This window comes from Mandrillus leucophaeus, unplaced genomic scaffold (genome assembly GCF_000951045.1).
Source record: "Mandrillus leucophaeus isolate KB7577 unplaced genomic scaffold, Mleu.le_1.0 Scaffold44, whole genome shotgun sequence".
NCBI classification, from domain to species: domain Eukaryota; kingdom Metazoa; phylum Chordata; class Mammalia; order Primates; family Cercopithecidae; genus Mandrillus; species Mandrillus leucophaeus.
The window spans coordinates 1,031,741-1,043,325 of NW_012104698.1; the positions used below are offsets into that span (position 1 = coordinate 1,031,741).

Here is an 11,585-nt window from a genome sequence, read left to right on the forward strand (position 1 = left end):
CCGAGTTGGAGCGGGCTCCGGGCGCGGCGGCCGGGGACTGGGGCGGCTCGGGTCCGAGCAGGAAGGGGTGCGGATCCCCACTAATTCCTAGTTTTGTGCTACCTGTTTCTGTGCGGAGCCCGGCCCCAGGAGAGGACTTGAGGCTGTGGCGAATCCCTGGCGCCGGCGTCCGGGCTGCAGGAGCACCGGTCAGGGGGTGGCCCCTTGGGGTCTCTGACCAGCGGAGCTCGGGTCAGGACCCTGAAAGCTAGCTCAGGGCTCTTGCCCTCCAATCAGTGTCGCTTGTCCTCTAAGAAAGGACCCGTGGGCTCCTGGCAGGACCCGCGCCATGAACCTCTTATTTCTGCCCCCTGTGACAATCTGGGCCGTCTTTCTCTGTGGGGGAGAAGTTTCTTGCTGGGAGCGGAGGCCAAGTGGCCTGGGAAGTGGGAAGCCAGATTGGACCCTACTAACTGGGGACCCTCAGCCTTGGAGTCCCTCTGGAGACGTGATCAGTTGCCCTGCTGGAAACTCACATCCAGGGGGCAGTGGCTGGAGAGCAAGAGAGAACGGTCAGGAAAAGGAGGTGGAAAAGGGACAGGGGAGGATTCGAGGAGTGACTTCTGTGTTCTCCCCGGTGTGGAGAGACCCAGACAGGAGGAAAGGAAAGCAGCCCGGCTTCCTCCAGGCCTGGGACTTGTAGGTGCTCCATCCATGTATGTCAGATGAGCACAGATTCCAGTAAGTGTCCTCCGACACTTGGGGGAGGGGACTGATCACTGCCTTCGAGGACCTTAATGGCCGATGAGGGAGCAGAGCCCAGGAGCCCTGTTACGAGGCTGTGGGTGCACTCAGGAAACAGGGTGGAATCTGAGTCGGGGGCAGCTTTTGAAGATCTCGAAAAACAATTTCTGTTAATGAAGACGGAGGTGGCATTATGGGTTCAGGATCAAGGGACTGGCCCATGCTCTGGGCTGTGAGAGAGGCTTGATCCGGGAGAGGTATGGAGGCTGAATGGCCTGGAATGTGCGTGTGTGTTGGGGGGGAGGGGCTAAAAGGTGGGGGTGGGGGTGAGGTTTTATTAAATCAGCAGTAGCAGGCCAGGCGCAGTGGCTCATGCCTGTAATCCCAGCACTTTGGGAGACCGAGGTCAGAGGATCGCTTAAGGCCAGGAGTTCAAGACCAGCCTGGGTAACATAGGGAGACCCCATCTTTACAAAAAAATAAATAAATAAAGCAGCAATAGCTCGTGACAGACTTGTAGAGAAGGGAAGGTGCAGGCTGTTCCTGGGACACTGGAAACGGGCTGGGTGCTCAGAAGTGCCAGTGCTGTGCCCAGTTAGCCACGGGGCTGGCACCCCCTCCAATCCCTTGCCAACTTTTTCTTTGTGGAGCCCACTTAAGGCAGGCCCAGCTCACCCAACTTGGAAGGGAACAGCACAGGCCGCTGAACTTGTTAACCCCCTGGGAAGGCTTACAGTTCCATGGGTTGTTTGTTTGTTTGTTTTGTTTTGAGATGGCGTCCCACTCTGTCGCCCAGGCTGGAGTGCAGTGGCACAGTCTCGGCTCCCTGCAACCTCCGTCTCCCAGGATCAAGGGATTCTCCTGCCTCAGCTTCCCGAGTAGCTGGGATTACAGACATGCGCCACCATGCATGGCTAATTTTTGTGTTCTTGGTAGAGATGAGTTTCACCATGTTGGCCAGGCTGGTCTCAAACTTCTGATCTCATGTGATTCCTGCTCCCAAAGTGCTGGGATTACAGGCGTGAGCCACCGCACCTGGCCCCCACCATGGGTTTTTAGAGCCCTGCATGGTGAACAGATCTCCTGGTTCCTCTCTCCTCCCCCTCTTCCTGCCCCCAAAGGGCCTGGATGAGAAATGCTCACAGGAGACATGTGTAGGGGGCTCAAGGAGGGGTCTAGGCTTTGGAGACCCCATGCACTGTTCCCTCATCTCCTGGGTAGAGGAGTCAGGACCCCCCTTCCCTCACCAGATGGGCTCACCAGATTCTGGTGGACTTTCTAAGTCCCTGGCCAGGGTGGATGAGGCCCCTCTCAGTCACTGTCCTCAGTCACAGGCTCCCATTGCACCTGCAACCCGGCCCTGGGAGACAACCCATCCTCTCTGTTGCTATTTTGTGGTCTTCACAGCCTTTCCTCTCTGTCCTCTTCCTTTTCTCACAGATCTGGATTCTAAATCCAACCCCATCAGTAGCCAGCTGTGTGATTTCAGACGTTTTCCTTAACCTCTCTGACTTCAGCCCTCTCATCTTAAAGATGGAACTGTTGGCCCCTGTCTCTAAGAGATGGTGTGAGGCTTGCTCAGATAGTGTAGGCAACACACGTGGTTGGGACCTAGACCCTGGTGGGCACCTCTTGGGCCCCACCTGTTCTGGCTGGTTGGCCCCTAGAGCATTTGGATCTGTCCCCACCCTCCTTTATCCCTGCTCTCCTGCGTCTATGAAATTTGACCCATCACCCCCACTGGATGACAAGCAGGTCACAGTCTGGGAGGTGGCCACTTTATTGTGGTGGCACACAGCAAATGCTCAAGGGCTGCTGACTGAGGCTAGGCTCACACAGTCCGCTCAGCGTCTATGTCTCTAGGATAATTCTTTAGAGGCTTCTAACTCCCTGCCCCAACATCAGCCTTCAGAAATTGTTTTACTGAATTTTAAAAACTCATATTGAAGGCTGGGCGCAGTGGCTCACACCTGTAATCCCAGCACTTTGGGAGGCCGAGGCGGGCAGATCACCTGAGGTCAGGAATTCTAAGACCAGCCTGGCCAACATGATGAAACCCCATCTCTACTAAAAATACAAAATCAGCTGGGCGTGGTGGCGCATGCCTATAGTCCCAGCTACTTGGGAGGCTGAGGCAGGAGAATCACTTGAACCCAGGAGAGGGAGGTTGCAGTGAGCCGAGATTGCACCACTGCACTCCAGCCTGGACAACAGAGCAAGACTCTGTCTCAAAAAAAAAAAAAAAAAAAAAAAACTCATACCGATTTAGTTCTGTGTACTTTTCACATTCTCCTATTTTATTATCTTGCCCGTCTTGCCAGTGAAGTCAGTGACTTCCTCACGTTCCTATTTCTCAGAAGAGGCAGCGCTGGATTCAGAACCGAGCCCTGAGCCGGGAGTTGTCCCATGGCATTCTAACTGCCTGGCTTTAGGACAGTCTAATAGCTGTTCCACACTTCACTTTCCTCATCTGTAAAATGGGATCGTCGTGGTGCCCAGCTGGCTGGGGCCTTTGGAGATTAGGTGTGAGTGTGTGCAAGATGCCAAGTGCAGCTTCTGGCAGGCGGACAGTAGATGAGAGTCGCGGAGCTGGCGTCCTCAGGCTGCCTCCCCAGTGCACTCCATCACTGTGCTGGGGGCCCCCTCTCCTCCCACTGTGCTCCAGTTTCCAGATTCCCTCCCCCCAGGGTGTTCCAGTTCCTTCACTGGGTTCTCCCAACAGTCCAGGCCTCTCTGAGATGTGTCTCTGGGGGACCCTACTTAGGTCTCAGGTTCCTGTGAGAGGGGCATGGCCTCGGGGTGGGGCCCTTCCAGCCAGACACTACAGCTCTGACATCGTGGGGAAGGCCAGGTACCCCCTCACATATGGGACTAGAAGGAGACCCATGGGTTGTCGTGCCCAGACCCAGCATGTCTCTTTGTTCTGGGGAGAAGAGGAGGCTGTTGGGGTCCATCTGGAGGCTTCATAAATCACGAATGCTTATCGAGGCCATTTCCAGGCCCCTCAGGGGGGTCTTGCTGCAACAAGGGCAAGGAAGGCAGGGGTTTTGGAATCGGAGGATGTGAATTTCAGGGTCTCCTCTCTGCTTCTCAGCTCCCGGGCAATTCTTACCTTCTTTCAGCCTCAGTCTTATCAGTAAAATGGGATTAATAGCCCTCATTAACAGTGTGAGGCCAAAGCAGTTGGCTCATGCCTGTAATCCCAGCACTTTGGGAGGCCCAGATGGGTGGATCACCTGAGGTCAGGAGTTCTAGACCAGCCTGGTCAACATGGCAAAACCCTTTCTCTACCAAAAATACAAAAATGAACCAGGCTTGGTCGTGTGTGCCTGTAGTCCCAGCTACTGGGGAGGCTGAGGCAGGAGAATTGCTTGAACCTAAGAGGTAGAGGTTGCAGTGAGCTGAGATTGCATCACTGCCCTCCAGCCTGGGCAACAGAGTGAGTCTCAAAAATATATATATTGTGGGGAGCCAAGATGATACTTGTGAGGGAGCCCAGGACACGGTCACACCTGCACACGAGCTCATTACAGTTCTCAGAGGGCAGATTCCTGGTGCCTTCGGTAGCTGGGTGATTTTTTTGTTTTTTAGTTTGATATGTGAAAGTGGGACACTGGTCTTTTCGCAAGTAGGAAGGCAATTGTTTCTGCACGTCGGCACTCGAGCAGTATGTTTCCAAAATGGTTCAGAGTCAGAGCTCTAAAATGGCAGATCTGGGCTCTGAAATGGTCCCTGGGGAGCCTCAGTAGTGGATCTTGGAAATTTTAAAAAATATACTTGATGTGTGATTAAGAAACAAAAGTTTTACCTGTTGTTTAGAATTTTGGTTTCATTTGAATCCATGGAATATCTAGCCCCAGTCAATTTTATAGACGATTTTAGTGTTTGTTGGCAGATGTGTTGACCCACATTTTACATATGTGGAAACTGAGGCATGGGTTTGCCCTAGGAGGCTGAAAGCAGGACCCTGAATCCTCATTTCCAGTTCGTCTGCTTCTCTGCTTCACTGGGGTGCTGTGATGTTGATGTGGGGGCACATATATGGTTGAGTAAGGAAATGTGGCCCCTTGGAGGAGAGGGGAGACATGAGGGTCATTGGGTGTGCCCAGGGAGGGTGGGTGTGGGGAGAGGGGCATGCTGTTCCACTGGGTAGAGAATTATAAAGGTCAGGTTGGCAATGATGTATCAATAGCTTAAAAATATGTGTGATCTCTGACTCAGCAGTTGAGTTTTTAGGAACAAATAAAGATGTGTGCAAAGGTGTTTGTTCAAGGATGGTTATCCCTTCATTGTTTATAGAAGCAAAAAAGAAAAACACTGGAAACAACCTAAATGCCTAACAGTAGAGCAGCAGTGCATTCATACCAGAGAACCCCAGGTAGCTACGAATTATACTGCCAAAGGTTATTTATCCATCTGAACAGATGTCCCCTTAAATAGTGTAATACTAATGGTGATGACAGCTCACACGTATATGGCATTTGCTGTGTGCCAGGCACAGTCTTAACCACATGCTGTATGTTAACTCATCATCATAACAACCCTAGGAGGTATGTGCTATCATTTCTTCTTTTTTACAGATAGGTAAAGTGAGGCACAGAGGGGTTCAGTAACTTGCCAAAGAGCACACAGATGGTGAGTGGCTGGCTGGAATTTGAACCAGAATATCTTGACTCCAGAGTCCAACAGATGTTTCGAAACTTATTTTCTGTTGGTTTGTATTAGAGACACATTAATAGCGGCTGCTTCTATTAACAGGATTGCATGCAGTTTTTACTTTCTTGTTTTTGGTCTTCTGTTTTTCTCATTTTTCTCAGTGAATGTGTGTTACAAGAAATTCAAATTCTGTTTTTAAAAACGAAAAAATTCTCATCTGGAGGCTAATATTTAAAAAAACTAAAAATTAATGCAAAGCACTAGATGCTGATAAGAACCAATCCCGTGGGAATTCTGAAGACGAGCTGGAGTCCAGTGGACAGAGAGGAAAAGGACAGGAGGAGGAATGGTTCAAGGCGGATGCGAAGGTGGCTTTCCTTAAAGTCTAAGGAGGAGGAACCAGCAAAGTGAAAAACAGAGGCAAAGGTGGAGCCATGGAACTTTGGAGGGAGGGTGTGCTGGGCTGAATAATAGCCCCCAAAGATATCCTAATCGCTAGAACTTGTAAATGTTACCTGATGTGGCAAAAGAGGCTTTGCAGGCATGATTGAGGATCTTGAGTTGGAGCTGTTTTGCAGAATTATTCAGGCGGGCTCTAAGTGAAACCACATGTGTCTTTATAAGAGCGAAGCAGGGCCAGGTGCGGTGGCTAACGCCTGTAATCCCAGCACTTTGGGAGGCCGAGGTGGGTGGATCACCTGAGGTCAGAAGTTCAAGATTGGCCTGGCCAATCATGGCAAAACCCCATCTCTGCTAAAAATACAAAAATTAGCCAGGCATAGTGGCACGTGCCTGTAATCCCAGCTATTAAGGGGGCTGAGGCAGGAGGATTGCTTGAACCTGGGAGACAGAGGTTGCAGTGAGCCAAGATCATGCCATTGCACTCCAGCCTGGGCAACAGAGCAAGACTCCATCTCAAAAAAAAAAAAAAAAAAAAAAAGGGAAGCAAGGGATATTCAAAAACAGAAAAAGAGGAGATATGATTGCTTCAGCAAGAAGCTCTGCTGTTGGACTTGAAGGTGAAGGAAGGGGCTGCCAGCCAAGGAATGCAGCTCTGGAAGCTGGAAAAGGCAGGGGAACAGATTCTCCCCAGAACCTCTGGAGGGAGACAGCTTGCCAACATGTTAATTTCAACCCAGAGAAATTGATTTTGGACTTCTGACCTCCAGAACTATAAGAGGATGAACGTGTGTTGCTTTTGTTTTTTTTTTTCTTTGGAGACAGGGTCTTACTCTGTTGCCCAGGCTGGAGGGCAGTGTGGCACGATCTCAGCTTGAATGTGTGCTGCTTTAAGCCACCAATTTTGTGGTGATTTATTATAGCAGCCACAGGAAAGCAGCAGGGGTGTGTGCAGATCAGACTCATGCCTCGGCCTGCACTGAGGGCAGCACCGTGGGTTGGAGTCTGCAAGCCTCGTTCTGATCTCTCTGACTGTGTTACCTTGACCTGAGCCTGGCTTTGCCCCCAGGGTAGTCAAGGGATCAGCTGGGAGAGCACCATGACACTGTTATGTAAACTGAAGAGCATCACACAAACCTAAGTGGGATGAGCACTTCTAGTCAGCCTAGCATAAACCTGGTCTCCTCACAGAGCCAGGAAAGCTCTCATCATACACCACCCCCTCCCCGCCTCTTAATCCTCAGTGCTTTAGATTCCAAACCACAGGTGGAATGTATCTGCCAGCCAGCGTGATTGGGTGTCTTAATCCCCATAACAAATACCCCTGGGGCCCTAGATGCTGCTTCAGTTCACCTGTTGGCAGGGGTGGCAGGGCAGGTGCTGTGTGTCTGCTGATAGTACCCGTCCTAGGCAGTGAGATGGGGAAGGTCGGGAGCCAGCCTCTTTGGAGGGGACAGAGGGAATATTTCTGGGGTGTCTTCTCCCCAGAGAGAGAGAGAGAGAGTGTGCGTGTGTGTGTGTGTGTGAGAGTGTGTGTGAGAGTGTGTGTGAGAGAGTGTGTGTGTGAGAGAGAGACAGCAGGGAGTGGAAGAGTCCCATAACCAAGTCCAGTGTTTTCAATCCCTAGGATCATACTCTGTACACCCCAAATTGTTTCCTGACAGCTCTAGGGATGCCAGAAGTGACTTTTGACAATGTTGGCCACTTGGTGTTCTGGAGGATAAATGTGCTGTTGGGGCCTGGGCTCTGGGGTAGGGAGAGGGAAGCCAGCAGGCTCCCCTTCAGGTTTTTGGAAGAGCTCTCGCACCAGCCTTTGCCTCTCGCATAAAGGAAGTGCACTCAGCCCACCGCGCCCAAAGTCCTTACCAGCTGCAGAGTATTCACACTGTGCTTGGCCCATGCGGACAGAGCAGAGGAGCCGTTGTCAGGGATGACCCAGAGGTGCCCTGCAACCCACAACCCAAGGTGAGCACCCAGGAGGATGACCAGGATGGCCTGGGGGTGCTTTTCCCCATCATAGCTTAGTGAAAGTGCCTGGGTTGGGAAAGGCCTGAACTACCCTGGAGTGGAGCATGGTGTTGCCATTTGAGCTTGGTGGGGAAGGCCTGCCATCAAGCACGTAGGGCCCTCTGACCCTGCACTGGGGCCCGGCTGCCTGTGTGTGATTGCCAAAGGGAGAGGCGGGATGCTGGCTTCACCCGGCCCCCCAGGACCACACAGGAGAAAATAACTTAGAAGGTACGTGAGGTGTCTTGGGCGCAAGTGACAGAAACCGAACTTAGAGTGATACAAAGAGAGGAACATGGGCTGTCCCCAGCCAGCACAGTGGACACAGGGCCATCGGGCTCTGTCTCTCTCTGCCTCATTCCTATTAGTTTGGTTCTCTGGATTTGTTGAGTTCTAAGTCAGGCCCTTCCTCGCAAGGGCAATGTGGTTGCTGGCTCACAGACTATCCTCCTGAAAACCCCATTGCTGGAGAAGAGCTTCCCCTCTCCAAGGATTCCAGCAAAGGCCTTTGGGATGGGGCCCAGGGCTCGGTCCACTTGGTTTCCAGGCCACTCCACCCCTCGGTGGTGTCTGCTGCCTCAGTGGCTTCTCACTGGCTTTGCTGCTTTCTCCTCATTGCCTTCTGGGGCTCAGTGCTGGGACACCTTCTTCCCTGTCCTCGTTCACTCCCTAGATGACCTCATCTATTCTCTCTATGGTATCTTTGAAGTGGTTCCTCCCAAGGTTCTGAAGTACAAATTGTTTTTTTAAAACTGTATTATGTATTCTCCTTCCCTCCTCTCCCCTCCATTCCTCCTCCTCCTTGCTCCCTTTCTCTTCCCTTCATTTCTTTCTTTAGGAAGACAGGGTCTTTGTTGCCCAGGCTGGCGTGCAGTGGCATGATCACAGCTCACTGCAGCCTCGATCTCCTGGGCTCAAGTGATCCTCACACTTCAGCCCCCACCCCCAAGTAGCTGAGACCACAGGCATGCATCACCATGCCCAGCTAATTTTTAAATTTTTGTAGACACAGGGTCCCACTATGTTGCCCAGGCTGGTCTTGAACTCCTGGGCTCAAGTAATCCTCCCACTTTGGCCTCCCAAAGTGCTGGGATTACAGGCCTGAGCCACTGTGCCAACCTGAAGCACAAACTCTTACATCCACCTGCCCATGGGCAGCTCCACCTGGCTCAGGTCTAAAACCACACTGCTCATCTTTTCCCCAAACCTCTTCTTCACAAGTTCTTCCCTAAATCATAAACGGTAGCTCTATCTCTCCGTGCCTCCACCAAGTCACCCTAACTCCTCTTCCTCTCCCGCCCATGTCCGATGGATCCATGAGTCCCTCTAGCTTTACCTTCAGAACATACCAGAAGCTGAGGACTTCGGCCACCTCCTGCACTACCGCTGTGTGGCAAGCCAGCAGCGCCTCAATAACTGGTCTCCCCATTTCCGCCCTAACCCCCCAGGTCTATTCTGCACATTGTGAGGGGGAGTCCTTCATGATGAAAATTGTATCACATCACCCGTCTGCTCAAAACCCTCCAGTGCATGTTTATACTCTGAGTAAAGGCCAAAGTCTCCCTAACAACCTTCAGGGCTGAACGGGACGAGCACCCCAACGCTTACCACCCCTGTCCTCATCTCCTCGCCTCCTGGCTCGCTCTGCTTCAGCCACCCTGGCTTTTCTACTTTTCTTTTCTTTTTATTTTTTGAGAGAGACAGCGAGTCTTTCTCTGTTACCCAGGCAGGAGTCCAGTGGTGCAATCTCGGCTCACTGCAACCTCTGCCTCCCAGGTTCAAGTGATTCTCCTGCCTCAGCCTCCCAAGTAGCTGGGATTACAGGTGTGCACCATACACCACACGCCCGGCTAACTTTTGTATTTTTAGTAGACACGGGGTTTCACCATGTTGGCCAGGCTGGTCTCGAACTCCTGGCCTCAAGCCATCTGCCTGCCTCAGCCTCCCAAAGTGCTGGGATTACAGGCATGAGCCACTGCGCCTGGCTGGCTTCCTTTCATTTGCTCAAACATGCAGGCGCCTGCCTCCTGGCATTTGCACTTGCTGTTCCCCCTGCCCTGAGTGCCTTTCCTGGACATCCCAAGGCTCACTCCCGGATCTTCTTCAAGTCTTGCTCGCATCCCCTTCTCAGCAGGTGGCTTCTCACTCTTACCACCCTGTTCCACATCCCTCCCTCTCCCCTCCTGTGAAGCTGCTTCCTGCTTTGCTCTTAGGTCGTCTGACATGCTTTGAATTTACCTAGGTTTGTTGATTGTTTGCCTCCCCCCCAGCACCCAGAAAGCTCCCGAAGGTAGATATGTTTGTCTATAATGGTCAGTATTTTATCTCCAGTCCTAGAATGCAGTAGGTGCCAAATCAGTATCTGGTGAATGAATGAATGCCTTAGGCCTGGGCCACTCCTGGGGTATGGTCATTCAGGCCCGAAACACATGTACTGAGCATGGGGAAGGGAGGTTTCCCAAAAGGAAACCCAGGTGCTGTTAGAAGAAAGGACCTCGGTGTCAGGTGGGGACCAATGCAGGTAGCCCCCTCTGCAGACATTGCATTTGAGGCAGGAAAGCTCTGGGAGTTGCTTGCAACAGAGTCCGTCTCTGCCAGATGAATGTCATTCCTCAAATGCTAATATATTAGGCATTTCAGAGAAGTATGGGGCTTTCCGTGACAAAAATGCCCAGTAAGAAAGATGCCCCTCAGGCTTTCTGTTTACTGGAGACTGTATTGCAGACTCCTGTGCCAAAGAAGATTCATTGCCTCAGTTTACGTGTTTGAATCTTGCACAAAGATCCAGGATACGTGTATCTGGGAAATTTGCCAGATTAGGCGAAGATACACAGCTGAATTGCGTGAGGCACCCGTGTAAAAGAAATGTGAGAATTTGTGACAAAAAGTGCCAATTGCTTTTAACCTTTTAATGTAGGTCATGGTTACCCATGTCAGTACAATTATTGTGAGCTTGTGATGTGTGGGTTACGAGGGGCTGCTCGCCGGTTTAAACTGCCGGGAGAGAATGGCATCATGGATTATGCTGCCTGCCGGAGAGAGGAAGTTGCAGGTTCGCTCTAGCATTTCCCTGTTTTTCTTTGGGAAAGCCCCACCCTTTCCTTTTTCCTTGACTTCTTTTAGGACGATAGGGTGGGTCTCCAAGAAAAATATCCCAAGTTCAGATTAGCGTCAACTGTGTGTAACAGAAAACCCATGATAATAATAAGCAAGATAAAAGTATATTTTTCTCTTTCATAACCAGGATCTCAAAATAGAGGATTCCCAAATCATGGCTTCATGATTCTCAGGTACCTTGACTCTTTATTCTATATCGCTACTTTGCCACCTTTAGAATCCTGCCTTTGAGCCTAAAATGGCAGTTCAAGCTCCTGCCATCACATCTGTATTCCAGCCAGGAGGCGGGAAGAGGAGTCAAAGAATGGCGTGTCTGCCCTCCCCCCTTTTTTTTAAGATATAGTCTTACTCTGTTGCCTAGGCTGGAGTGCAGTGGCACGATCTTGGCACAGTGCAACTTCTGCCTCCCAGGTTCAAGTGATTCTCCTGCCTCAGCCTCCCGTATAGCTGGGATTACAGGTGCCGGCCACCATACCCGGCTCATTTTTGTATTTTTAACAGAGATGGGGTTTCGCCATGTTGGCCAGGCTGGTCGTCTTGAACTCCTGACCTCACATGATCCACCTGCCTTGGCCTCCCAAAGTGCTGGGATTACAGGCATGAGCCAGCGCGCCTGGCCGTGTCTCCCCCACTTTTTTTTTTTTTTGAGACAGAGTCTTCTGCTACCCAGGCTGGAGTGCAGT

At 51.3% G+C, this 11,585-nt stretch overlaps 1 protein-coding gene across 2 annotated transcripts in view; it reads left to right on the forward strand.

The window, feature by feature from the left end:
* The first annotated feature begins 276 nt into the window (after positions 1–276).
* Positions 277–11,585, forward strand: part of NDRG4 (NDRG family member 4) — a 50,079-nt gene continuing 38,770 nt past the window's right edge. Inside the window, exon 1 of one of the 2 annotated variants that reach the window (XM_011993995.1) lies at positions 277–565. The gene's annotated coding sequence lies outside the window, so the exon portion shown is untranslated. The remainder of the gene's footprint in view (positions 566–11,585) is intronic. The other variant, XM_011993994.1, reaches the window with a different exon arrangement.